This window comes from Marmota marmota, unplaced genomic scaffold, assembly GCF_001458135.2.
Source record: "Marmota marmota marmota unplaced genomic scaffold, marMar, whole genome shotgun sequence".
In the NCBI taxonomy this organism is placed as follows: domain Eukaryota; kingdom Metazoa; phylum Chordata; class Mammalia; order Rodentia; family Sciuridae; genus Marmota; species Marmota marmota.
The window spans coordinates 6563011-6581349 of record NW_026000221.1 but is presented as its reverse complement, the minus strand read 5'-3'; positions in this window follow the sequence as shown (position 1 = coordinate 6581349).

Here is an 18339-nt window from a genome sequence, read left to right as displayed (position 1 = left end):
ACTTAGAACTCTGCTACTTTTAGCTGTGTGACATTAAATAGGTAGCTTTATTTTCCACCCTCACTTATCTGATCTCTGAAATGTAGAGTGGTAACAGCAACTTCCTCTTAGGATGATTGATGGAAAGACTGAACAAGACACTGTGAAGTAAGTGTTTAGCTCCATGACTGTCCTCCTAATTATGACTTTATTAGCTTTTTTAAAAATTCTTTTTAAATAAGCTTTAGAAAGTCTCAAGCTTTGTTCTCTGTTTTTTTACTTGGGTCTCCTTTCTCAGACTCAATGAATCTTGAGTCTCGAGGGTATAAATGACAAGAGTGCTGTGGCTGATGTTGTTTTGTTAGGGACCCCCCCTGCAGTGATGGCAGACTTGGTTCTGGGGTTTTTAGGAGAACCCTAAACAAGAGGGGTATGGTGTCCAGCCTCATTCAGTTTTTCTATCAATGCCACGAGGAAGATGCAATGACTTCTTCCACTTTGGAGATGAGGAAGATGGAGATTAGAAAGTAAAGTAGCTTGCTTAATGTCACCCAGCTAGATGGGGCAGAGCTGGTGGACTGCCACATCCTCTCAGCTCTGCAAGGAGAAGGAAACTTGTTATTCCTTTCTTTCTCTGTGCTAAAGCCTTCACAGCAGGGCTGGGTTGCTTCTGGCGGACTTGCAGCCAGTCAGTCATCTCCTGGAGCCTGGCTTCTCCAGGAGCCTTACCAGAGCATGGAACAGAAAGGAAACAAGAATCACTCAGGGTACTTCTCAGGAGTCTGTGCAAAGGCAGTGTCCGTACTGATCTTTGTGATGCTAACCTGCTACTTAGAACTACAGGTCTCTGGAGTCTATTTTTCCCACTTTCTTTAAATTGAAATTTTGTTCTCTGGGTTTTATAGGGGTCATTGGCTTTTTTTTTTCCTTCTTCTTCTTTATATATATTTTTTTGTTTAAATATTAGAATACTAAGGGAGAAATTTTATGTGTTTTGGAGATTTGAAATTTTGGTTATAGATGTAGTTAAAGCTATTTCAAATATCTGATTTAAAAACAAATGAGTCTGTGGTACTAATGAAATAGATTTTTGTGAAACAGATCTGGTTTTGAGAAGCTAATATACAAGTTAATAGCTTGTTTACAAGCTACTCTTGTGGGCTGTGACATCTGTTGCACTGTTTACTTTATCTAGTTTTAAGGTACTTATATCATCATTTCTAACATAAGTACTTAGGAGGATTCTCTCTGCATATTTGAGTCCTCAGTGTCTTGCCCAGAGTCTTGTATGTGGTTGCTTTACATTAATTTGATGAACATGTGAATGACTTATTTCTGTTTTACAAATTGGGAGACTAACATTCCTAGAGGACATAAATCTTACTGAATGCTCAAAAGCATCTCTATTAATAAGACAATCAATAAATAGAAAACACAGATTTCTTATGGGTAGTGGAGGCTCCAGAATGTCTTTATAAGGAGGGATTTGATGGGGGTAAAGTGGATATTAAAACTCTTTTGGGAAAAGACACACATAACTTTTTGTGTGTGTGTGTGTGTGTGTGTGTGTGTGTGTGTGTTTGGGGGAGGCCTTGGAGATGCTGATAGAAGTACTGAGGAGAGATAATGCACTCCCTCATTGCACTTTTTTTGTACTGTGATTATACAAAACTTCTGGAGAAGAATTCCTGGAGGTGAATAGCTCATATGTGGAGATATACTTAATTTGACTTCGTTATCTGAATCTGTGTGAGTCAGCAGCAAGTAGAAAAGAAACCAGTAGTCAGTAGCAGCATTAATGCAGAGGGGCCACAAGAGGGTATGTTATTACCTGCCTCTTGAATCACTTGTACACACACCATTAAGCTTCCTTTGGTAAAGGAGCTAAAGGTTCTTGTTTTTTTTTTTGTTTGTTTTTTTTTTAGAGAGAGAGAAAGAGAGAGAGAGAGAGAGAGAGAGAATTTTTAAATATTTATTTCTTAGTTATTGGCGGACACAACATCTTTGTTTGTATGTGGTGCTGAGGATCGAACCTGGGCTGCACACATGCCAGGCGAGCATGCTACCACTTGAGCCACATCCCCAGCCCAGGTTCTTGGGATTGTGGAAGAACTCTGAATCCAGGCTGTTGATCTTTGGAGAAAGGATTCTTTCATTCCCTCTCTCCCTCCCGCCCCCTCTTCCTTCCTTCCTTCCTTCCTTCCTTCCTTCCTTCCTTCCTTCCTACCTTCCAAGGGCAAAGGCAAATCCGGAGGAATTTTTTTTTTTTTTTTTAAGCAAAGAACCATCAAGGAGGAAAACAAACTAGTATGAACCCCAGTTAACCTTATTAAAGATGGATTAGAACTGTGTAAATAAGTCCTTCCCAAACTTTATAGTGCAAAAACATCATCTGGGACCATGTTAAAATGCACATTCTCAGCTGGGCCTGTGGCACACGCCTATAATCCCAGCAACTTGGGAGGCTGAGGCAGGAGGATTGCAAGTTTGAGCCTAGCTTCAGCAATTTATTGAGGCTGTGTCTCAAAATTAAAAATAAAAAGAATTGAGGATGTAGCTTAGTTGTAAAGTGTACATGGATTTAATTCCCCAAACCAAATAAATGAATACATACATACATAAAAATAATATTAAAAAAAAACATGCACATTCTCATTGTCTTTTTCCAGAGCTTCTGATTCAGTAGATGTGGAGACCTGGGAATCTGATGTCCATGGACCATACATCATAAGGTCCAAATAAAATAAAATACCAACTCCTGGCAGTGTTCTCTCACAGCAGGCTTGGGGAAGTTGCTAGAAGAGGTTACGAGGCTTCCTAGGGACTGAGCTGGCAGTCCTGACCTCCAAAAGCATAATAATGTCAGTAATAAACTACTGAGTTGTGGTGAGTCTGATATAATGTGTCTCTTCTGACCTCAGGATTCTACAAGCCATTTTCCAGGATGATTTAGAATTATGAATTCTTTGCTTCGGTTTAAATAAAAATCTAAGTGCTCAAAGATAAATAGATTTCCATTCCTTCCTAGCCAAAATACAGATACAAATCAAAACCCTTCTAAATATCCTGAGATTGCTTTGCTTGGTATGATGAATACCTACCAGGGTATGTTCCAATGTTCTGTTCCAGCTGTATAAGGTTGGAATTAACTGAAGAGGTTTTCAGGAAAACACGACACCTCTTATAAAAAGAGGAGACCACTCCAAAGGCAGTACAACATCACACAAGACATTCCAAAAAAATTGTCTCTAGCCCCAGATGACTTTTTGCTTTTTATTTTGAAGTTTTCATTACAATGAAAGTCTTCCTACCAGGAGGGAAATACATGCCAGCTACCAGTTGATGGACCTGATTATTTATTTATCTTTAATACATGAATGAGAAGCATTACTGGTTTAGCAATGTAGTCCCTTGGCAGACAGCTGACCAGAGCTCAGTCCAAGGGAGCACTATCAGGAGCTGCTATTAGTAATTTAGCTCTGTGTCTTGCATTATAGTTAAAGATCACCACTACTCAGCAAGTGCTCCAGTATTACAAGCACTCAGAAGGGAGGGGAGCTACTCGCAGGGACTCGGACAATTGGAGTCTTCAGTCATATTGTGTTACAAGGATACAAGAAGCTGTTCTAGCATTCGCAGGTAGGATGCAGCATAATTACAAGCAATTAACTAAGGGCTTTATGGGCAGCAGCCCAATGTGACACTATCTGATAGGGCTGCTGATATAGGGGAGAGGAGGACACAGAAGGGGGGGAGAGCCCTTTTCTAGCCTTTAGGGAAAAAAATGTTAGAAGTCCAGGCTGACTGAAGTAGATTATATTTAATGAGTGGTGAAAAGCAACCCAAATAAAAGTTTCCACTTCTTGCACCTGAACCATCTAAATGAAGCAATCATTTTGTATACTACTATCAATCCAAAGAGTGGTTTTTCTTCTCCATCTCCTTTTTAGAAAGTTGAAGAGAAGCAGAAGGCAGAGTAGGAGGCGGAGTTGAGGCAAACTTCCACTAAGACAATTAGCCAACTTAAGGTGGGAATCCAGTTTTCTTTACAGAATAAAAAGAAGCAATTTTAGGCAATGATTTGGTAAAATCTTTGATTGACAGACATGGTTGCTACACTTGGAAATAACTTGTGGTATGAATGCATGGAATAATGCTTTTCCAGAATGTTCTTTCCCTATTTGCTCAGGGTCAACATTATAAAGAAACCAGCAGTTAAATTAGTTGCATATGCTGATTCTAGATAAAATGCAAGAAATCTTTGATTAATTTTCTTCTATATTTTCCTTAGTTTTGTTAAAATGTGCTTTGTATGACCATACAAATTGTTATAAAGTTCTATTTCCTCCCCTTCCCCCTGACCCTTGGACTAGGGGGAAAGAATTTCTCAAGAAGAAAGAATACAGATCTTCCTTCCAACCAAGAAAAGCCCAGGACCGGATGGGTATACAGCGGAGTTTTACAAAACCTTTAAGGAAGAATTAATACCAATACTTTTCAAGTTATTTCAGGAAATAGAAAAAGAAGGAGCTCTGTGAACCTAGATGCAAAAATCCTCAATAAAATTATGGCGAATCGGATACAAAGGCACATCAAAAAAAATTGTGCACCATGATCAAGTAGGATTCATCCCTGGGATGCAAGGATGGTTCAATATACGGAAATCAATAAATGTTATTTACCACATCAATAGACTTAAAGANTCTTTCTTTCTTTCTTTCTTTCTTTCTTTCTTTCTTTCTTTCTTTCTTTCTTTCTTTCTTTCTTTCTTTCTTTCTTTCTTTCTTTCTTTCTTTCTTTCTTTCTTTCTTTCTTTCTTTCTTTCTTTCTTTCTTTCTTTCTTTCTTTCTTTCTTTCTTTCTTTCTTTCTTTCTTTCTTTCTTTCTTTCTTTCTTTCTTTCTTTCTTTCTTTCTTTCTTTCTTTCTTTCTTTCTTTCTTTCTTTCTTTCTTTCTTTCTTTCTTTCTTTCTTTCTTTCTTTCTTTCTTTCTTTCTTTCTTTCTTTCTTTCTTTCTTTCTTTCTTTCTTTCTTTCTTTCTTTCTTTCTTTCTTTCTTTCTTTCTTTCTTTCTTTCTTTCTTTCTTTCTTTCTTTCTTTCTTTCTTTCTTTCTTTCTTTCTTTCTTTCTTTCTTTCTTTCTTTCTTTCTTTCTTTCTTTCTTTCTTTCTTTCTTTCTTTCTTTCTTTCTTTCTTTCTTTCTTTCTTTCTTTCTTTCTTTCTTTCTTTCTTTCTTTCTTTCTTTCTTTCTTTCTTTCTTTCTTTCTTTCTTTCTTTCTTTCTTTCTTTCTTTCTTTCTTTCTTTCTTTCTTTCTTTCTTTCTTTCTTTCTTTCTTTCTTTCTTTCTTTCTTTCTTTCTTTCTTTCTTTCTTTCTTTCTTTCTTTCTTTCTTTCTTTCTTTCTTTCTTTCTTTCTTTCTTTCTTTCTTTCTTTCTTTCTTTCTTTCTTTCTTTCTTTCTTTCTTTCTTTCTTTCTTTCTTTCTTTCTTTCTTTCTTTCTTTCTTTCTTTCTTTCTTTCTTTCTTTCTTTCTTTCTTTCTTTCTTTCTTTCTTTCTTTCTTTCTTTCTTTCTTTCTTTCTTTCTTTCTTTCTTTCTTTCTTTCTTTCTTTCTTTCTTTCTTTCTTTCTTTCTTTCTTTCTTTCTTTCTTTCTTTCTTTCTTTCTTTCTTTCTTTCTTTCTTTCTTTCTTTCTTTCTTTCTTTCTTTCTTTCTTTCTTTCTTTCTTTCTTTCTTTCTTTCTTTCTTTCTTTCTTTCTTTCTTTCTTTCTTTCTTTCTTTCTTTCTTTCTTTCTTTCTTTCTTTCTTTCTTTCTTTCTTTCTTTCTTTCTTTCTTTCTTTCTTTCTTTCTTTCTTTCTTTCTTTCTTTCTTTCTTTCTTTCTTTCTTTCTTTCTTTCTTTCTTTCTTTCTTTCTTTCTTTCTTTCTTTCTTTCTTTCTTTCTTTCTTTCTTTCTTTCTTTCTTTCTTTCTTTCTTTCTTTCTTTCTTTCTTTCTTTCTTTCTTTCTTTCTTTCTTTCTTTCTTTCTTTCTTTCTTTCTTTCTTTCTTTCTTTCTTTCTTTCTTTCTTTCTTTCTTTCTTTCTTTCTTTCTTTCTTTCTTTCTTTCTTTCTTTCTTTCTTTCTTTCTTTCTTTCTTTCTTTCTTTCTTTCTTTCTTTCTTTCTTTCTTTCTTTCTTTCTTTCTTTCTTTCTTTCTTTCTTTCTTTCTTTCTTTCTTTCTTTCTTTCTTTCTTTCTTTCTTTCTTTCTTTCTTTCTTTCTTTCTTTCTTTCTTTCTTTCTTTCTTTCTTTCTTTCTTTCTTTCTTTCTTTCTTTCTTTCTTTCTTTCTTTCTTTCTTTCTTTCTTTCTTTCTTTCTTTCTTTCTTTCTTTCTTTCTTTCTTTCTTTCTTTCTTTCTTTCTTTCTTTCTTTCTTTCTTTCTTTCTTTCTTTCTTTCTTTCTTTCTTTCTTTCTTTCTTTCTTTCTTTCTTTCTTTCTTTCTTTCTTTCTTTCTTTCTTTCTTTCTTTCTTTCTTTCTTTCTTTCTTTCTTTCTTTCTTTCTTTCTTTCTTTCTTTCTTTCTTTCTTTCTTTCTTTCTTTCTTTCTTTCTTTCTTTCTTTCTTTCTTTCTTTCTTTCTTTCTTTCTTTCTTTCTTTCTTTCTTTCTTTCTTTCTTTCTTTCTTTCTTTCTTTCTTTCTTTCTTTCTTTCTTTCTTTCTTTCTTTCTTTCTTTCTTTCTTTCTTTCTTTCTTTCTTTCTTTCTTTCTTTCTTTCTTTCTTTCTTTCTTTCTTTCTTTCTTTCTTTCTTTCTTTCTTTCTTTCTTTCTTTCTTTCTTTCTTTCTTTCTTTCTTTCTTTCTTTCTTTCTTTCTTTCTTTCTTTCTTTCTTTCTTTCTTTCTTTCTAAAATTATTTCTATGACTCTGACCTATGGCTCTGTTTCTCTGTTTTCTCTTCTAACCTTCATGCTCTGAGCTGAAGTGAAACTCTTCAGTCACTTCAGCAGTCAACATCTAAATTTTCTAAGTCACAGGATCCGCTAAGGCTTGCCCTCTGGGCTACTCTCTGCAACTGAAAAGGGGCTACTGAATGAACTCATTTAGGAATTAGGATTTCCATCTTCCCCTGATATGTTGTGTGCTCCCACTTTCTCTCTGTTCTGATGGTTTTTCTTTATAGAGGACAAGGCCTCCAAAACCAAAGTTAAATACAAAGAATTTGTATTTTTGTTGCAGAAAACAAGAAGAAGCAAGAGACAGAGCCACAGAATTGGGCTGTAGTTCTTCACCCTGAGAAATGGGGAAGGATCAGGCTTGGGTGACCCAAGAGAATGCTAGAATCATCTGCTCCTGTAGGACACAACAGTGTGAGTGAGGTGTTTAATAGTCAAGAGTTAATTAGGGAAAACACTAAGAAATAGCAACCACCTGGAACATCCAAACCTACATGCCAGTCTCTCCTCCAAGCTGGTGACCTCAAAGAGTGACTTTTCCAGTCTCTTAGGGCCCCAGCATCTCATAAAACAATGATCTGTTAAAAAACAATAATAACATTAATAATAATATAGGATCTGCCATAAGGCAGGGAAACTGGATCTTTGAAGCTCCTCTGGGATCTATGTACTAAGATTTGATTTTATAACTGAAAAGTAACCTTGGATAGACATTGTCAAGACTGTGAGAAAGCCTGAGGCACTATATAACCCAAGGATTAACAGAACAGTTGGAGGATCCAGGTTTCATCACTCTGAACTGAAAAATGATAATACATTTTTTGTACTTAAAAGGCAATCTTTCCTCTTCTATATAGTAGTACTATTGCATGATGTTTATAATTAGAAATGAATTAAAATAAAATTTTTTTTAAAAATAGACATTTTCCTGGTTCTTGCTTGAACCTATTAATCCTAAATTCTGGGTGCTGTAAAGTCTCCCCAGGCAGTTGCCTATGGGTCTTGATGTATCTCCTTTCTCATGGTCCATCTCGGAGCCACTGGGCACTGCCACCACACTGGACACACACCTGGGCAGGCCTCCCCTTAGATGGTGCCTCTGAGGAGGGGGTCACATCCTCTCTGGCTCTGCTGCTGTGCTACTATCCCTGGCCCCAGAGTCATTCAATGTTCTCTGACAAAGTGGGAAGAACCCTCTCCCCCTTTTGGTGTCACACATTTAAGCAGAGGGTGCCTAAATGGTGCTGCTGGTGCTTTGACAGTGAGACAGAGTGCTGAGCTTCTCCTGATGGCTCTTCTGGTTCCCAATAGACTATCTGTGTGCTGGGTCAGGGTAAGGCAAAGCAGAGTGAGAAACCCCTTTTTATGCTTGGACCATGCTGCGCCTTTGTTCTTGGGTCAAGAAGTCTTTGCCCCAAAGTGATTGTCATTGTCCTCAATGTCCTTCCAATAATGAGGACACAGTTTTGATAAAAAGGAAAAAGAAGATTTTTGCTTTGCTAGCAAAGGAGAAGCCCAGGGGACTTTTGTCCCAGAGTCTGTGATTTTGCCCATCAGGGGGAACAGGGTTTTTTTTTTTTTTTTTTTTTTTTTAAAGAGATGAATCAAAGGCATCATTCTGCCTATCCAGAGTTGTGATTCCCTTTTCATTTGGGAGATAGTCATTTCTCAGATCTTCTGGTGCCATCTCCAAGTCTGAATTGCTTCGTTCCTATAGTGAGTGAATGCTCAAGGATACATAATTCTGCCTAGGATGGGGAAGAAAGGTGATCCTGTTTCCCCTGAGATTAGGGAGGGGGAAGATATTAGGGAGGAGAAGGGAGAAAGGAAGAGAAAGAAACATGTCCATTTTAAAAATTAAGTTGTAGTGGCAGAGCAGCAAGGGCTACATTCAAAGCAGACCACTGTCTGTTCTCCCAGGCCTGAGAAGTCTTGCAGAATGGGGGACTTCCTGTGCTAAAGCCAGGCGGTCCCAGGCAAACCCAGACAGTTTTTCACCCTAGCATCTCCTTCCCAGGATATTCCTTAGAGGTTTCCAGGCATTTAGCCATCTCTGAACCTAAGCAGCTTAGACTTAAATTAGGACTGCTGCTTTCTATTCATTAATTTTAGGATAGAATAAATAAAGTCTGTATTTCTTCATTTTTCTATATTCAAAGAAAACTACTATGCCTGGTATACTACTCCAAGGAGACAGCCCTCCCCATCTGGTGTGTCAGTCAGAAGTTATAGCAACGTGCTACAAACTAAGGAATGTCCATGAATATTTATAAAATGTCCATCTGGACTCTAAGCAGGCCTAGGCCTCCTCAGGAAAACCCTGAACTATTATCTTCTTTCTAACAGAGCAGCAAGATTCTTCACCATTTCTTGAAAGACCCCTGCCCCCACCTGGGATTTTCAGTTGCTTCCTCACTATATCAAAATTTAACAATATTATTTTAAGTAATAGCAACTGGGAATTAGAACTAAACTGGTAGCTTACAAAGATCAATCAGTGCCTCTTTCTTTTTTTTTTTTTTCTCTTAAACCATGTGAAGGTAATTTCACCCACTGTTAATTGCAATCTATTTAATTACAATGCATGCAGATGTAAATGCAAATACTAAGCAGGTTGCAATTAAAGCATCAAGTCAAAAAGCCACTGAGGTATCTGTGATCATAGAGGAGGGGATGGAAGCAGCCTCTGAGGTCATTGGCTCCTTTTCTTATCAAGAGGACTTTATTCCACATTTATATAATACTTTGTATGGGATACTCAGTTGTGATCCTCGCACCTGAAAAAGTAGGAAGGATGAAAACTAATATTTATTCTTTAGCCACTGGGTACTAGACAGAATACAGATCTTCCCTATAACTTTGATTTCACTTCATCTGCCTGTGGCCTTACTAAGGAGGCACTTCCATTTGCACTTGAATTAACAATACTCAAAGGAACGTGATGATTTTTCTCAGGTCCTCAGAGCGTGCAGGTGGTATAGGACAGGTTGAACCTAGATCTACTTGGCATGGTGTCCATAGCCCTACCCTAGAATAGCAATGGCTCTTCTCTCCTGTGGGAAGAACCTGAGGCTCAGAAAGTGACTTGCCCAAGGCTCACAGAATTTGAGACTCTGAAAAGACATTTGAGGTTATGCAGCTCAACTTGTTGACACTGAGTGAAGAAACAGAGGTTCAGAGAAGCTGTGGTGAGCCCAGAGCCTTCTGAGTGGGGGTGGTAAAACTGGAATTCACCCCTAGGCCTCTGGCTCTAGTGGCCAGAGCTCAGACAACTTTCCCTTCACTTTCTTGAACATCTCACCTTAGGGAACCCATTCTGGGATTCCAAACAACGCTGGTCAAGCTGATGCCTGGAAGTTCTATTTTCTAAAAAAAAATAGTAAGGAAGTAAGTGAGGGTGAGTTAAGGTTCGTCTTTCTGCAAGAAGTCTTTTGCTTAGACTATTCTGACGCTTAGGAATTTGCCTCCCAAATCTAGGAAAAATGTGGCCATTCCCAAGGTGCAGGTAAGAAGCTGTGGATATAAACCCCCCCAGGGATGAATCTCTGGCTGCATTAGTCTCTCATTGCATAATCTCTAGCAAGTTATGCAATGTTTTGCAAAATAGGATAGTGTTCCAATTTTGTTTGCGAATAATGCTTTGTTTGTTAGTGATCCTCAAACATTAGCATGCATAAGAACCTGGATGCCTGTTAATACTGAGATTTTTGGGCCCTCCCTGCAGAGATGCTGACTCAGAAAGTCTGGGCGGGAGCCAGAGAATTCCTATTTCTCACACACCCCTGGGTGACAGTGATGAGGACTGTTTGTAAATCTCATCTTTAGGAGAAAGCACTGCACGAATGGACCTCAGTCCACCTTTACTTGTGGTTTTGCTTTCTGTGGTTTCAGTCACCTGTGGCCAACTGTGCTCTGAATATATGAAATGAGATCTTCCAGAAGTAAACAATTTTTTTTATGTTTTAAATAACTTATTATAGAATGTTGTTATAATTGTCCTATTTTGATATTAGTTATTGCTGCTAATTCTAACTTATAAACTAAGCTTTTTCATAAGTATGGAGAAACTGTAGTATGTAGACAGCATATATACAGGGTTTGGTATTATCCATGGTTTCAGGCTGGGGGTCTTGGAATGCAATCCCCCACAGACAACTTGAGAGCTGGCTCACGACCCCCACCGAGCCTGGAAATTTGAACATGCTTTTTTAAGGTTTCTAGTTTTTAGCAAAGCATAATTTATGAAGAAAGTACTAAGGATGTCTACCAGTTAGTCCATCTGTTGCCAATTTATTTTCCATTGTAAACAACAAATGTAGCTTCTACAATTTGTATTATGCATAACTTTGGTTATGGGAAGGAGAAATCAAGCCTTCTGAAATATGGCAATTGCACAGTGGAACAATACTTAACAATAAAATGCTACACAGTGGGTGTTGTTGTTTTTACCCTAACAAGAGTGTCTGCAGCATTCCTATTGCTTGCTTTTCTTTTTTTCTTTTTCTTTTCTTTCTTTCTTTTTTTTAACTGAGATCTGTGGCCTTCATACCAGGTCCTGCTTGATTCCTTCCAGGTGATCTCAGTCTCTGATCTTCCTCCTGCTTGGTTCCAGGAAAATGAGAAGTCATAGGCAGAATTATGTTTCCTGCACTCCTTTCTTTTTCAGTGGCTCTTTACTGGTTAGACGGTGTGTGATCCTGGCAGCATAAAATTCCACTGAAGAATGACCAAATTGATCAGAGGACCCCCGGGCTGACTTGAGGAATCACCTTTTAAACTGCATCTTCTTCTTGATTTAATTTGCAGGAGCACTGCCAAACATTTACAGCGTAAAAACCATCAAGGGGAAGGAAGCAGTATGTTGTTTTCCCTACACCTCTAGAGATAATTGTCCTTGCTGATTTGTGATTTATTCCTTTCACGGAAAACTTTGAGGGAAGAGATGCGTTCAGTGAAACAGAAAAAAGAGAACACCAAACACGTATTTTTAATTACTGGAATGAAATAAGCCACATGAAAAGCCCTCTTTACAGTTTTCGTGAGGAAATTTGATGAACAATTCAGTAAATTTTAGGAAGCTACTTGCAGAATTTACCCTAAAAGAACATGCTTCTTTGAGAACTAAACAAATCTGATTTTTCAAGCAGCAGATCACATGGTGCTTTGCAGTGGGAGAAGTTGAGAGGAGAGGCCTGTGCCCTTTCCTGGCTTCTGTCACCCTGTCTTCTGCCAAGGCCCTCCTCACCTCCCTCTCCTTTCTTTCTCTTGAATTATTCCATTCAGTTTCTAGTTGTACTTTTCTGGCCCCAAAAGGCTGGGGAAAGGGGGCAAACAAATGCTTCTCCTCTTAGAGTCTGCTATTTGGGGAGATAGTCAAGCCTGTCTTTGAATCTTATTTTATTTGGATTGTTTTTCCATGCAAATATTTGTTCTCTGTCTAATTTTGGTTAGTTCCTTGCAATGCCCTTTTGCAGAACAAAAACAAAAATAGATGCTAGTGTCACTGAGAAGAAGGTTGGCTTCCCAAATCCTAATTGTCCTTCATCCTGTTCTCTTGTTTATCTGAGAACTGTAGTTGCGGGACTGTTGAAAAAATTTTTCCCTTACTTCTAAGAGCTGCTTCTCTTAGTGCTTAGCCGTTAGCTGATTGGTTATGGTTAAGTACCCTGGATTTGCCTTTGGAACACAAATGGTCCTTAAACATCTAGGTTTTCTTCTTGCAGTTCACTATTTTGTGTTCTGCCTTCTGAATGACAATTATGCAAGAATACTTTCAAAGTTTTAATAACTATACCAAAGTGCACTGAAACTTTCTTTTTAAAAAATGTTTATTTTTTAGTTGTAGTTGGGCACAATACCTTTATTTTATTTATTTATTTATTTTAATGTGGTGCTGAGGATCGAACCCAGGGCCTTTCATGTGGCAGGCAAGTGCTCTACTGCTGAGTCACAACCCCAGCCCTGAAACTTTCTTAACCATTCTTCAATGCTGAATATTTATAAAAATTTTCCTTAATTTATGTAATGTTTTTCCCCTATTCCTGTGTTATTTAATCAAGAGATATTCCCAGGAATGAGTTTATTTGATTAAAGTATATGACTGTTTTTCTAGCTCTTGAGCTATTTTTGACAAACTTATTCCAGTAAATAAGTACAGTTTCACTTGTGATGTTGTCAGAATTTGGTGCTATTATTATTTAATTTTTTGCAATCTTAGTAGGTATAATATGGAAGTTATTATTATTATTTTTTAGTACCGAGGATTGAACTCAGGCACTTGACTACTGAGTCACATCCTAAGCCTTATTTTGTATTTTTATTTAAAGACAGGGTCTCACTGAGTTGCTTAGCACCTAGCTTTTGCTGAGGCTGGCTTTGAACACTCAATCCTCCTTCCTCAGCCTCCTGAGCCACTGGGATTACAGGTGTGAGATAGCATGCCCAGTGATAGTTATTATTTTTTGATTTGCACTTCTTTCACAACTGGTAAGGTATTACAGTTTCTAATACATTTATTTGCCATTTGCATCCATCATTTAAAAATGCCACTTCATATTAATAAACATTAATTCAAGAAATGCTGAGTTCTTTGGACATATTCTAGCCCAGGGTAGAATAGATGGAGGGAGAGAGGAGGGAAGGAAGTTGCTGAGGGGTGAGAGCCTGTGTTCTAACAATCATAACTGGCAGTGCTTGACCTTGATCTATTATGAGCCAATCTCACAAAACCTGTCCCCAATTTAAAATTAGATTACCATAGGGGACAGTCCAAACATACAGGCTTTAGGAACCAGAGCCTTCTGTTGAAGTGTTCTTTGCTTCTTTGTTATGAATGTGTTCAGTGTAACCATATGCTCTTCTCCCTTTGAGATGGGCATTTTGCCATCTGTATAACGCTTTGAGACTATTAATTACTCTGTATGAAATAAGTTATTATATTGTAATTCTCTTCTCAGAGGATTCCAGTTCTCCACAAGAATTGGATTTTAGTTTTGTTAGATTTTAAGTGGGTTGCTTCTTATTTTGAGACAGGCAGTGGTAGCACACATCGCTATGGTGAGCTTTTGTGATAACTCAGCTCTCTACAGGGCTTGCAGAATTTGGAGAAGACATTTGTCATTGGTGATACTCCTGGAAGATGTGAACCTGCCACATGGCTTCAGTTCTACATGGTTCAGTATTTCTAACACATCTTTTGGTGGTAAATGCTAATGAGGATCCATGGACTCATAGGAGAGGAGCAGTCTATTTCTCTGCCTCTAAGTAGGACAGCCAGCGGGTGGGTCTGTTCAATCACTTGTTCAATCATTCATTAGTTCATGCATGAATCCAGCTCATGTTTATTGAAAAACGGTGGTGCCAGGCACCCTGCTAGGAGCTCTGGTTCAGGCTTGTGGAGGGAAGAAGATGCAGCCATCCTTTGCCCAAGTTTCCTGCTGTGAATTCACTAAGGGCTGTTAAGTACTTCAAAAAGTAGCAAACTTCTAGCAAACTAACTTTGGCTAATTCCATCTCTCACCTTACCCCTCTCCTGAGCACACACACGTTAATTAAATCATCGAGTGAAGAAAGGAGTTGGAGGAAGACGGGTAACCTAGAAGAAAATGGAGGCCACATCAGAAATAGGAGCAGAACAGAGAAGCCAAAAAATTCATGTTGACAAAATACTAGGCACATGATATTCATGTGAAGACTCTAGAAAATGACAAATAGAAGACACCTGGTGATCTGGTTTGCATGTTCTGAGGGTCTACAACTATTAGGTTGAGTAAGTTGTAGAGAAGGTGAGGCCACTCAGCAGAGGCTGTTGGAGCATTAATGAGGGTGATGGATTGTAGAGGTTAAGATCAGGTTGTGGAGACAGAGGTGAAGAGGGTCTTGGTATATTCTGGAAGCTGAACTGATTTAGTTGCTGAATTACTGTATGTAGAGGATGAGTAAAAAGAAAAAAAATTGAGACTGCTTCTTGGTACTGGTTTAATCAAATGGGCTTTGCTCTTTATTGAACCAGGACATCAGGAATAGGGGTGTTCTGGGTGGGTAAAAGGTTATATATATGGGGAAAGGGAAAATTCTGGGACTCTCATTTTGAGAAATCTTATCCATAGGTATCTCCTGACAAGTAGGAGAAAAGAGATTGATTATTAAAATGTATCCCATTGTCTGAAAACTTCTCCTGGTTGAATGTGTTCTCAAAGATTCTTGAAGATTTCAGTCTCCTTTAAAAAGACCTGATTCCATTCAGGCAGGGAAAAGAGGTAGGGCAGAGTGAAAGTGGACTATGATAAGCACCACTTCAACCCATGGAGTTTTCTTTTGAATCACTGTGAACCACAGCTTAACATTCAAGTAGCCAGAATTCTAAGAACTCTACATATGTATTTTAGTTTTCATAGCAAAAATATACTCTGCTGGTTTTACAAATAAGGAAATTGAGACATTTAGAGGCTAAGTACTTGTCCAAGGTCATACAGATAAGGGGCAAAGTTAAGGTTTGGACTATGGCAGCTAAGTGTTAGAATCAGTGCTTTCTATCACTATGATGAGCAGCATGAAGAAAATACCATAGAAATAAGTTCTCTTTTTCACAGTGAATGCTTACCATCAGTTCAGCCATACTGAATTTCTTAGCTTTTAAGCACAGGTTAAGCTTTTTTTTTTTTTTTTTCCCTGGGGGCTCTGATATTAGTGGATGTCATCATGCATATTCCTCATAAAGAGAAAAGGATGGTCAACAAATTAGGTAGGTACCTATTTTTGAGGGGTATGTGTAGGTGCACATAAGCATACATGATCACTCACCTAAGAGTCTAATAATATGGAAGAGTGTGGGTAGGTAAAAGAGCTCATAGACCATCCTTTTGGAGAAATAACTTAAGTGGATTAGGTGACTCTGCATAACCCCTTAGTGGCAGAGGTAGCTCTGGGACTGAGTTTCACAGTTCTAGGCCCCTATTGGTCCTCTTTCCTCTTCTATTATATATTCTGTGTCACTTCTATCTGCATCCAAAGGATGCCTCTTTCACGATCAATCAGTGTGAAAAGTTTGGGGAAGAAGTAATGCTTGTAGATAGCCATTCATTTAAAATAGTTACCATCCTCCAGACTGGCAGAAAAGATGGCAGAGGGACTCAGAAACCCTGTTCTTTACTAAGATTTGCCTGCCTCCTAACCATCTTCAGGGAATTACTTCTGCCACTACCTCTAGGTGGCACTGTTTCCCCTTTAACGCTGCTCTGTGTCAGCATGCACTATTTTTCTTTATAATACCTCCATAGCACAATGGAAGCAAGTCTGAAAATTGTGCAGAAATCTCCACTCAATGCTAGGAGAATAGCAAAAAGGAAATTCTATTACATATACTGTGTAATTAAGTTATTTACTTTTTAAGTTTTGGCAATGGCTTACTATCTGAAACCTATAGATCCAATCTACCCTGGTTCTTGTCTGGTTGTCACAGGTCAGAGTTCTCCAGAGGCTGAGTATTGCTGAAATAGAGGAACAGGGATGGTAGAATGTGGATAAGTAGAGAAGCTTAGTGGAAGGTATCTAGAAGGAACCAGATGTGACTAGTGTGAGGTATGTGGGGAACTAAAAAGCAATAGAGCAAATTTATTATTTCAAAACCTGAAGCCCCTTAAGAGAATTAAGGAGTAGAGATGGCAGAGTAGAAGTTTGAAACAATAAATGGCTGGGCTCAAAAGAATGTGGCTGTGAAGATGTAGAACGGGAAAGATCTTGGGGACAAAGAAAAAAAAAAGCTGGGATTACAAGAAAATCCAGCTACACAGAATAAATGGATGTGAAAAACTAAGCATGACTTCTAGTTCTGAGTCTGACTGTGTATAGAGAGGAGGAGATACAAGACAGGTAGAGATGAACAGCTCCTGGGAGAGAGAGACTTTTGGGGGGAATGAGCCTCCTAGAAGTGTTGTTTAAGCTGTCCTGAAAATCAGGAAAACTGGGGGGAATCTGGAGGATGTATTAATGACTGATCTGAGCCTGGGGAAATAAGGGAAATCAGTTCTTAGATGAAAGCCTTATCCTTTCTCTCTGAGGTTGCCCATGAGGTTTCATAATTTTTCCTTCAAGCTCTGCTTCTTGGGGTATTTACACATAACACAAAGAAAATGCTGGTGTGTGTTCAGCTTTTTGTTGTTGTTGTTGTTTCTTTTTTCAAGAAGGAAAAGATTCTTTTTACAAAAAAGGACTTTGGGTAAACATCCTTCATGGGTTGTCTGGCCCTTCTAGCGAATGCAAGCTCAGGGTTCAGGAGAGGCAGGAAGCTACAGCCCCTGGCCTTAGACAGCACCTTGCAGGCAGTGTTGAGGAAACACAGTCTCCAGCAGAAGTTAGTTGACCAGTGCTGGCAAGTAGAAGAAGCAGAGGTCAAGACTTAACTTACAAAGTCTTGGAAAAAATACAGGATTTTCCTGGAGAAATTGCACCTCTCATCTAGACTAGCAGAGGGACTGTGCACTTAAGGTCAGGGTCAGGCCCAGAAGTAATTCCACGGGGAAAAGGGGAACTCAGTTAGAACTTATAATTGTCTACTTTGTTAGAAAGACATGTTGTGGAAGATTTCAGTCATCTGTAAAAATGGTCAGATCAGTGTACCCATAATTCAGTTTCACCCATGATCACGTCATGGGAAGTTTTGTTTCATCTATATCTTCCTTTGCTTCTACGCTATTTTTGAAGCTTATCCCAGATACTATATTATTTCATCTGTAAATATTTTAATATATATTTGTCAAATATCTATTCTACATTCAGTCCTCTAATAGTCTCATAAATGTCTATTGTTTTTCTTTTAAACCAGAATCTAAATAAAGTTCATCTATTACGACTGGTTTACATGTCTTAAAATCTGCAAGTTTCCCTCCCTATCCTCTTAGTTTATTCCCTGTAGTGAGTTTTTGGGAGGAAAACCTTATTCTCTCAGTCATGAGGATGGGAAGACCTCTATGGTAGAGGCAGCTAGCTGTTCTCCAAACCTGTTTCCTTTTCATCCCAGGCACACAACTAAATCAAATTTCCCAGCCTTCTTTGCAGTTAGGTGTGGCCAAGTGACTGACTCCTGGCCAAGGGAATGTGGGCAGAATCACACAGAATGGGTGTCCCTCTGACATGGCACGTAAGAATCTCAATGTGACATCTCCACTCTTCCCCCCTTCTTTTGCTGAACTTGGGAGCCATGCATTAAACTCAGTGGAACAGTGATGAGCAAGGAGCCTCCATCACTGAGTCAGCACTTGGGAGACAGCTCCTGGCTGCTCAGGGGCATCTTTTGCTCTGCTACTGACATTTTCAGTTTACTTGTAACAGAGGTTAGCATTTCCTTAACACATACAATTTTATATAAATTCATTATATATATATATATATAATTCATTATATATATATATATATATATATAATTCATTATATATATATATATATA